The sequence below is a fragment of the Oncorhynchus mykiss genome, chromosome 15 (assembly GCF_013265735.2).
Source record: "Oncorhynchus mykiss isolate Arlee chromosome 15, USDA_OmykA_1.1, whole genome shotgun sequence".
NCBI lineage: Eukaryota > Metazoa > Chordata > Actinopteri > Salmoniformes > Salmonidae > Oncorhynchus > Oncorhynchus mykiss.
The window spans coordinates 66,612,979-66,621,618 of record NC_048579.1 but is presented as its reverse complement, the minus strand read 5'-3'; the positions used below and the strand labels follow the sequence as shown (position 1 = coordinate 66,621,618).

At 44.3% G+C, this 8,640-nt stretch overlaps 1 protein-coding gene across 1 annotated transcript in view; it reads left to right on the top strand.

Moving 5' to 3' along the window:
- LOC110519130 (protein piccolo-like) overlaps positions 1 to 8,640 on the top strand; it is a 65,684-nt gene that overhangs the window by 8,983 nt on the left and 48,061 nt on the right. The window lies entirely within an intron of this gene.

The following is an 8,640-nucleotide window of genomic DNA, read 5'->3' as shown; positions in this document are numbered from 1 at the left end:
ACAATGACCCCAAGCATACTTCCAAACTTGTGGCAAAATGGCTTAAGGACAACAAAGTCAAGGAATTTGAGTGGCCATCACAATGCCCACAAAGCCCTAAACTTTTGACCCAAGTTAAACAATTTAAAGGCAATGATACCAAATACTAATTGAGTGTATGTAAACTTCTGACCCACTGGGAATGTGATGAAAGAAATAAAAGCCGAAATAAATAATTCTCTCAACTATTATTCTGACATTTCACATTCTAAAAGTAAGGTGGTGATCCTAACTGATCTAAGACAGGGAATTTTTGATAGGATTAAATGTCAGGAATTGTGCAACATTTAGTTTAAATGTAGTTGGCTAAGGTGTATGTAAACTTCCAACTGCAACTGTACATACATACAGAGATGCACACAGATTGACGCACACAGAGACAAAGAAATGCACACATTCAGAGATACACACACAGACAAATGGAATGCATCAATACTGTACACAGACACACACATAGAGATACACACACACACAGCCTTGTGCAGTGTTAACATAAGCATCTCTCTCTCTCTCTCTCTCTCTCTCTCTCTCTCTCTCTCTCTCTCTCTCTCTCTCTCTCTCAGCCTCATTAATCCACCATTCCAGCCAAGTCTGCTGTACACAGTAGAACTGAGTTCCATGTATGTGTGTGTGTCTTTGAGCGTCCCTCTGTGTGTGTGTGTCTTTGTGCGTCTCTGTGTGTGGGTCTTTGTGCGTTCCTCTGTGTGTGTGTGTGTCTTTGAGCGTCCCTCTGTGTGTGTGTTTGTCTTTGTGCGTCTCTCTGTGTGTGTGTGTGTCTTTGTGCGTCTCTCTGTGTGTGTCTTTGTGCGTTCCTCTGTGTGTGTGTGTGTGCCTTTGTGCGTGGATGTCGTTTATGGCAGCTCCCCCGCACCTCTCTGATTGTAACCCGAAGCATCTTTCTCTCTTGCCTGAGGTCCAAATGAAAGCATTACAGACAACATGATGGTCCAATAAGACGTTATAATTGATAAATACACATACACACACAATCAGTCCTGAATGCCAACATTAAGACATAACAACATGAACACATACAGAAACTATATGCTAAATCAAGTCTTCCACATTCATGGTCAGTGCATTAATTAAAAGATGCCCCACAATAAATAACCCACTGTTCTGAATGGTGGGCACTCCAAAAAAACAATACTTCCTTTGAACAACATGAGATAAGTGAGGGCCACTTCTGGCAATGCTATACTGGCTAGCACAGGAGGCTGGTGATTGGAATGGTATCAAAGGTGTTTAATGTGTTCAATGTCATTCCATAAATTTCGCATGAAGTGAGTGAGTGAGTGAGTGAGTGAGTGAGTGAGTGAGTGTCTTTGTGCATTCCTCTGTGTGTGTGTGTCTTTGTGCGTCCCTCTGTATGTGTGTGTGTCTTTGTGCGTCTCTCTGTGTGTGTCTTGTGCGTTCCTCTGTGTGTGTGTGTGTGTGCCTTTGTGCGTCCCTCTGTGTGTGTGTGTGTGTCTTTAAGCGTCCCTCTGTGTGTGTGTGTGTGTGTGTGTGTGTGTGTGTGTGTGTGTGTGTGTGTGTGTGTGTGTCTTTGAGCGTCCCTCTGTGTGTGTGTGTGCCTTTGTGCGTCCCTCTGTGTGTGTGTGTGTCTTTAAGCGTCCCTCTGTGTGTGTGTGTGTGTGTGTGTGTGTGTGTGTGTGTGTGTGTGTGTGTGTGTGTGTGTGTGTGTGTGTGTGTGTGTGAGAGAGATGAAAGCGTAAAATAAAATCTAAAGCGTTTGTACCATGATGCTGCAGGTCGGAGCGTGTCTTTGAGCATCCCTGTGTGTGTGTGTCTTTGAGCGTCCCTCTGTGTGTGTGTGTGTCTTTGTGCGTCCCTCTGTGTGTGTGTGTCTTTGTGCGTCCCTCTGTGTGTGTGTGTGTGTCTTTGTGCGTCCCTCTGTGTGTGTCTTTGTGCGTCCCTCTGTGTGTGTGTGTGTCTTTGAGCGTCCCTCTGTGTGTGTGTCTCTGTCTGTCTCTGTATACACTACCGTCACTCTCACTCCCATCACTTGCCCCGAGGACAGAAACGGGCAAAAATAGCCTGAGCTACAAAAGAGCTACTGAGGATACAAGCAACTACAGGGCGCCATGGGAAATCATCTCTCTCTCTCTCTCTGTCTCTCTTGACCATGGAGGTGTGTGAGTCTTAGGAAGAGAGAAAAGTTTAGCATATACACCCAATAAAGTATGTGTGACTATGGGAGGCCTGGTGAATGTAGTTGTGTTTGTCTACATTCATGTGTTTAATATTGCCTTTCCCACAGACCAATACTGTGTAGTGTAAAATGTCCAACTTCAAATGGAAGCTGCCTGAACATCACAGGTAGTAAAGTGTTTGTACTATCTGCTTGGTGTTTTACTCTGTGTGACATATGGGGTTAGCAAACCTTCAGGGCCCTAGTCGGTACAGCTCCCCCTGTTATACAGACCTATTACTGGGTCATGATTCTTCATTATCTACAGCACATTTACGAGGGATTGGAGGTTTAGGAGCCATAATTTAGCCAAGCCAAGTGAGCGACTGCGGCCAAAAAGATACCGGCGCCAGGAAATCGATGAGGTGCCAGTGTTAAGTCCTATTGAGAGGGGGAGATGCACAGAGACACACACTGAGACCCTGGTTCCGATAGCGCAAGCTGTTGTTTTTGCGTCAGGTCAGCTTTGGCTTATGTCAGATGCATAGATACACAGACACACTGCCAGATATATGTCATACACACGCACGTAGGCACATATACACATAGAATTTTTACTTCGATGCCAGGTTTAGTATCACAATACTCAATACCATCACGATACTTCATACCAAAGTGATACCAAAACGATACCAATGCAAAAAAAATAAGAAACGTATTAGCTAAATGAATGGCCCTTGATCCAGACAGATCTTGTCTGTTCAATATAATTTGAAATGTTTGATTTTCAAATGTATGCATTAATGACTCAACACATTTAAAAAAAAACAATCTACATAACAGCATAATGGTAATCATTTATTTGAATGGTAAATCTCTATTGATCATCTGGGTAAATCAAGATGTAGCCTAGGCCTGTTCACAATACAGGTGAGTTATTGAGCTTGTTTTGGTTGATTTCATGAGGCTATAAATGAAAAACAATATGTTTACCTTCCAATTATGACTTATTTTATTGTACTGATCAACAACCTTAGCATAGAAGAAGCATTATCTTATTTTATAAAAGTGTGCGCTGTCTCTTTAAGACCCATGATGTCATTCACACACAGTCAGTTTTCTTGGCTGAAGCAAAGATGATCTTGACTGGGGCAGATGTTAGCCGGGGTAAACGAGTGAATTAATTACGTTTTTGGTGACAATTAGCTTTGTAATCAGCAATATTTTGAAATACTAGGGCTGTGATTGGTGTTGGCTTCAGCTGTAAGTTAGCAAGGAAAGTTAGCCTACAACGCTGGAAGCTTCCGGTATCTTCTTGCACTGTAGTGTTCTAGCCTGTACTGGACATTGTTTTGGGAACAGTAATTAGAAGTTTCAACATTTCTACTGTGTTGCATCATTAAAGTGTGTTAACTTTTATACAGCATAAGCATATGCAGCCCAGTTAGTTCAGTGGTTACTTAGAACAGGCTAGAGCTAGCAATGAGGAAGTGGAGCGTGCACCGTGCTCTAGAACTAGCAATGAGGAAGTGGAGCGGGCACCGTGCTCTAGAGCTAGCAATGAGGAAGTGGAGCGGGCACCGTGCTCTAGAGCTAGCAATGAGGAAGTGGAGCGGGCACCGTGCTCTAGAGCTAGCAATGAGGAAGTGGAGCGGGCACCGTGCTCTAGAGCTAGCAATGAGGAAGTGGAGCGGGCACCGTGCTCTAGAGCTATAAGGAGACATCAGCTGATAGACAGACTTGACAGGCACCGTGCTCTAGAGCTATAAGAAGACATCAGCTGGGCTGATAGACAGACTTGACAGGTACGGTGCTCTAGAACTATAAGGAGACATCAGCTGATAGACAGACTTGACAGGCACGGTGCTGTAGAGCTATAAGGAGACATCAGCTGATAGACAGACTTGACAGGCACGGTGCTCTAGAGCTATAAGGGGACATCAGCTGATAGACAGACTTGACAGGCACGGTGCTCTAGAGCTATAAGAAGACATCAGCTGGGCTGATAGACAGACTTGACAGGTACGGTGCTCTAGAACTATAAGGAGACATCAGCTGATAGACAGACTTGACAGGCACGGTGCTGTAGAGCTATAAGGAGACATCAGCTGATAGACAGACTTGACAGGCACGGTGCTCTAGAGCTATAAGGAGACATCAGCTGATAGACAGACTTGACAGGCACGGTGCTCTAGAACTATAAGGAGACATCAGTTGATAGACAGACTTGACAGGCACGGTGCTCTAGAACTATAAGGAGACATCAGCTGATAGACAGACTTGACAGGCACGGTGCTCTAGAACTATAAGGAGACATCAGCTGATAGACAGACTTGACAGGCACGGTGCTCTAGAGCTATAAGGAGACATCAGCTGGGCTGATAGACAGACTTGACAGGCATGGTGCTCTAGAGCTATAAGGAGACATCAGCTGATAGACAGACTTGACAGGCACGGTGCTCTAGAACTATAAGGAGACATCAGTTGATAGACAGACTTGACAGGCACGGTGCTCTAGAACTATAAGGAGACATCAGCTGGGCTGATAGACAGACTTGACAGAAGAACCAAAAGTAACAGAATCGTTTGTCATGTTCTACTATCGGTATACCGTGCAACACTAAGGCACACACACACACACACACACTTGTGAAAGACGCAGACCTTTATTTCCCATGCTCAGGTTAAACCTACTCCTGGACTCAAAAACACCTCCAATGGAGAGTCACTTTTGAAAATGCTTTTGAGTCTAGGAGTAGGCTTAACCTGGACCTGTGACACATTTGGGTATCAGCGATTCTACATCTTCTGACTGGTCTAGTCTTTCACAGGCATTTAGGAACTTGACAAGCTGATCAATATCTTCAATTGTAGCGTTAGTTGTAGCCGTTAGTTTCAAGGGAATGGGAGAAAGGGTAGAGGAGGCAGGGGGAGGGGAAAGAAGAAAATGAGTGTGATGGAAACTGAGGGAGATGTTTAAGAGAAGAGAGACGTGATTAGCGGAGGTAGAGAAGGATGAGTGTGATGGAAACTGAGGGAGATGTTTAAGAGAAGAGAGACGTGATTAGCAGAGGTAGAGAAGGATGAGTGTGATGGAAACTGAGGGAGATGTTTAAGAGAAGAGAGACGTGATTAGCGGAGGTAGAGAAGGATGAGTGTGATGGAAACTGAGGGAGATGTTTAAGAGAAGAGAGACGTGATTAGCGGAGGTAGAGAAGGATGAGTGTGATGGAAACTGAGGGAGATGTTTAAGAGAAGAGAGACGTGATTAGCGGAGGTAGAGAAGGATGAGTGTGATGGAAACTGAGGGAGATGTTTAAGAGAAGAGAGACGTGATTAGCGGAGGTAGAGAAGGATGAGTCTGAACAAAGGAGAGGAGGTGGTTGGGAGAGGAGGAACAGGATGACTGAGGAAAGCAGTAGGAGGGGTTGGATGTCATGTCACAGAGGATGTACGTGTACCAGCTACATGCTGCTTTAATATAATGCTAACAAGCTATTGAGTACAAAACCATTTTTGTTAGCATGAGGGCTAGGGGAGAGGAGACTAGTATTGTTAGCATTAGCGCTAGTGGAGAGGAGGCTAGTTTTGTCAGCATTGACTCCTGTGACTTTTCTATTGGTTCCAGACCAACAGGCAAAATCAATCAAGCCCAGCTAAACTACGTTGAACACAAATATGAACACAACACGCAACAATTTCAAAGATCTAACTGAGTTACAGTTCATATAAGGAAATCAGTCAATTGAAATAAATGCATTATGCCCTAATCTATGGATTTCACATGACTGGGAATACAGATATGCATCTGTTGGTCACAGATACCTTAAAAGAAAGTAGGGGTGTCTGGTCTGACCACAATTTGCCTTATGCAGAAAGACACATCTCTTTCGCATAAAGTTGATCAGGTTGTTGATTGTGGCCTATGGAATGTTTTCCCACTCCTCTTCAAATTGCTGTGTGAAGTTGCTGGATATTGGTGGGAACTGGAACACACTGTTGGACACGTAGATCCAGAGCATCCTAAACATGCTCAATGGGAGACATGTATGGTGAGTTTGAAGGCCATGGAAGAACTGGGACATTTTCACCTTCCAGGAATTGTGTACAGATCCTTGCAACATGGGGCTGTGCATTATCATGCTGAAACGTGAGGTGATGGCGGCGGATGAATGGCACGACAATGGGCCTCAGGATCTCATCAAGGTATATCTGTGCATTCAAATTGCCATCGATAAAATGCAATTGGTCGTTGTCCATAGCTTTTGCCTGCTTATACCATAACCCCACCACCACTATGGGGCACTCTGTTCACAACGTTGACATCAGCAAACCGCTCACCCACACAATGCCATACACGCTGTCTGCCATCTGCCCAATATAGTTAAAACCGGGATTCATCTGTGAAGAGCACACTTCTGCAGCATGGCAGTGGCCATTTAAAGGTGAGCATTTCCCCACTTAAGTCGGTTATGACGCTGAACTGCAGTCAGGTCAAGACCATGGTTATGACGAAGAGGACGCAGAGGAACTTCCCTGAGACGGTTTCTGACTGTTTGTGCAGAAATTCTGTAGTTGTACAAACCCACAGTTTCATCAGTTGTCCGAGTGGCTGGTCTCAGATGATCCCACAGGTGAAGAAGCCGGATGTGGAGGACCTGGGCTGGCGTGGTTAAATGTGGTCTGCGGTTGTGACGCCAATTGACGTACGGCTAAATTCTCTAAAACGACATTGGAGACGGCTTATGGTAGAGAAATTAACATTAAATTCTCTGGCAACAGATCTAGTGGACAAACCTGCAGTCAGCATGCCAATTGCATGCTGCCTCATGCAATTGAGACATCTGTGGCATTATGTTGTGTGACAAAACTGCATATTTTAGAGTGGCCTTTTATTGACCCACGCACAAAGTGCACCTGAGTAATGATCATGCTGTTTAATCAGCTTGTTGATATGACACTCCTGTCAGGTAGATGGATTATCTTGGCAAATGAGAAATGCTCACTAACAGGGATGTGCCCAAAATGGGAGAGAAATAAGCTCCTGAAAGATGGAACAAACATGTTACATGTTGCGTTTATATTTTTGTTGAGGATATTTGCAATGATTTTGGTGTTTGATCCCAGGTCTGTCAGTCACAAAGTGATACAGTCTCTTTCTCTCTCACCCCAAACAGAGAAGCAAAAACAGCAGCGGAACTCCTAATGCCGCTCATCACCGCAGGCTGTTGTGGGTCTTAATTATCCCTCCTTTAAAACTGAAAGGGGGAGAGGAGATCCCCCATCTCCATCCCTCTCTCATTGCCTCCAGTAGCACAGGCAAGCTGGCATCTCACACCTGTCCATCTGTATAGACATACCCGCTAGGGGAAACCCGATAGCACACAAACACACACACACACACACACCAGCTGATAAGCCCATTTTAACTGCAGCTGGTGAACCAACCTAATGTACTGCGTAAGATAAGATGAAGCAAAAAGCTGATACACACAAAATAACACTGGGTTCAAAGTTCAGTAGACAGATGGCAAAACGGAAGAACACTTCAGACAGACGGACACACCCACCTACCTAGTTTTGCTGGGTCTTCCTTTCTCCTCCTTTACTAAGTTCTCTCTCACCTAGCTCAGAGTTAATATACAGTGCCTTGCGAAAGTATTCGGCCCCCTTGAACTTTGCGACCTTTTGCCACATTTCAGGCTTCAAACATAAAGATATAAAACTGTATTTTTTTGTGAAGAATCAACAACAAGTGGGACACAATCATGAAGTGGAACGACATTTATTGGATATTTCAAACTTTTTTAACAAATCATAAACTGAAAAATTGGGCGTGCAAAATTATTCAGCCCCTTTACTTTCAGTGCAGCAAACTCTCTCCAGAAGTTCAGTGAGGATCTCTGAATGATCCAATGTTGACCTAAATGACTAATGATGATAAATACAATCCACCTGTGTGTAATCAAGTCTCCGTATAAATGCACCTGCACTGTGATAGTCTCAGAGGTCCGTTAAAAGCGCAGAGAGCATCATGAAGAACAAGGAACACACCAGGCAGGTCCGAGATACTGTTGTGAAGAAGTTTAAAGCCGGATTTGGATACAAAAAGATTTCCCAAGCTTTAAACATCCCAAGGAGCACTGTGCAAGCGATAATATTGAAATGGAAGGAGTATCAGACCACTGCAAATCTACCAAGACCTGGCCGTCCCTCTAAACTTTCAGCTCATACAAGGAGAAGACTGATCAGAGATGCAGCCAAGAGGCCCATGATCACTCTGGATGAACTGCAGAGATCTACAGCTGAGGTGGGAGACTCTGTCCATAGGACAACAATCAGTCGTATATTGCACAAATCTGGCCTTTATGGAAGAGTGGCAAGAAGAAAGCCATTTCTTAAAGATATCCATAAAAAGTGTTGTTTAAAGTTTGCCACAAGCCACCTGGGAGACACACCAAACATGTGGA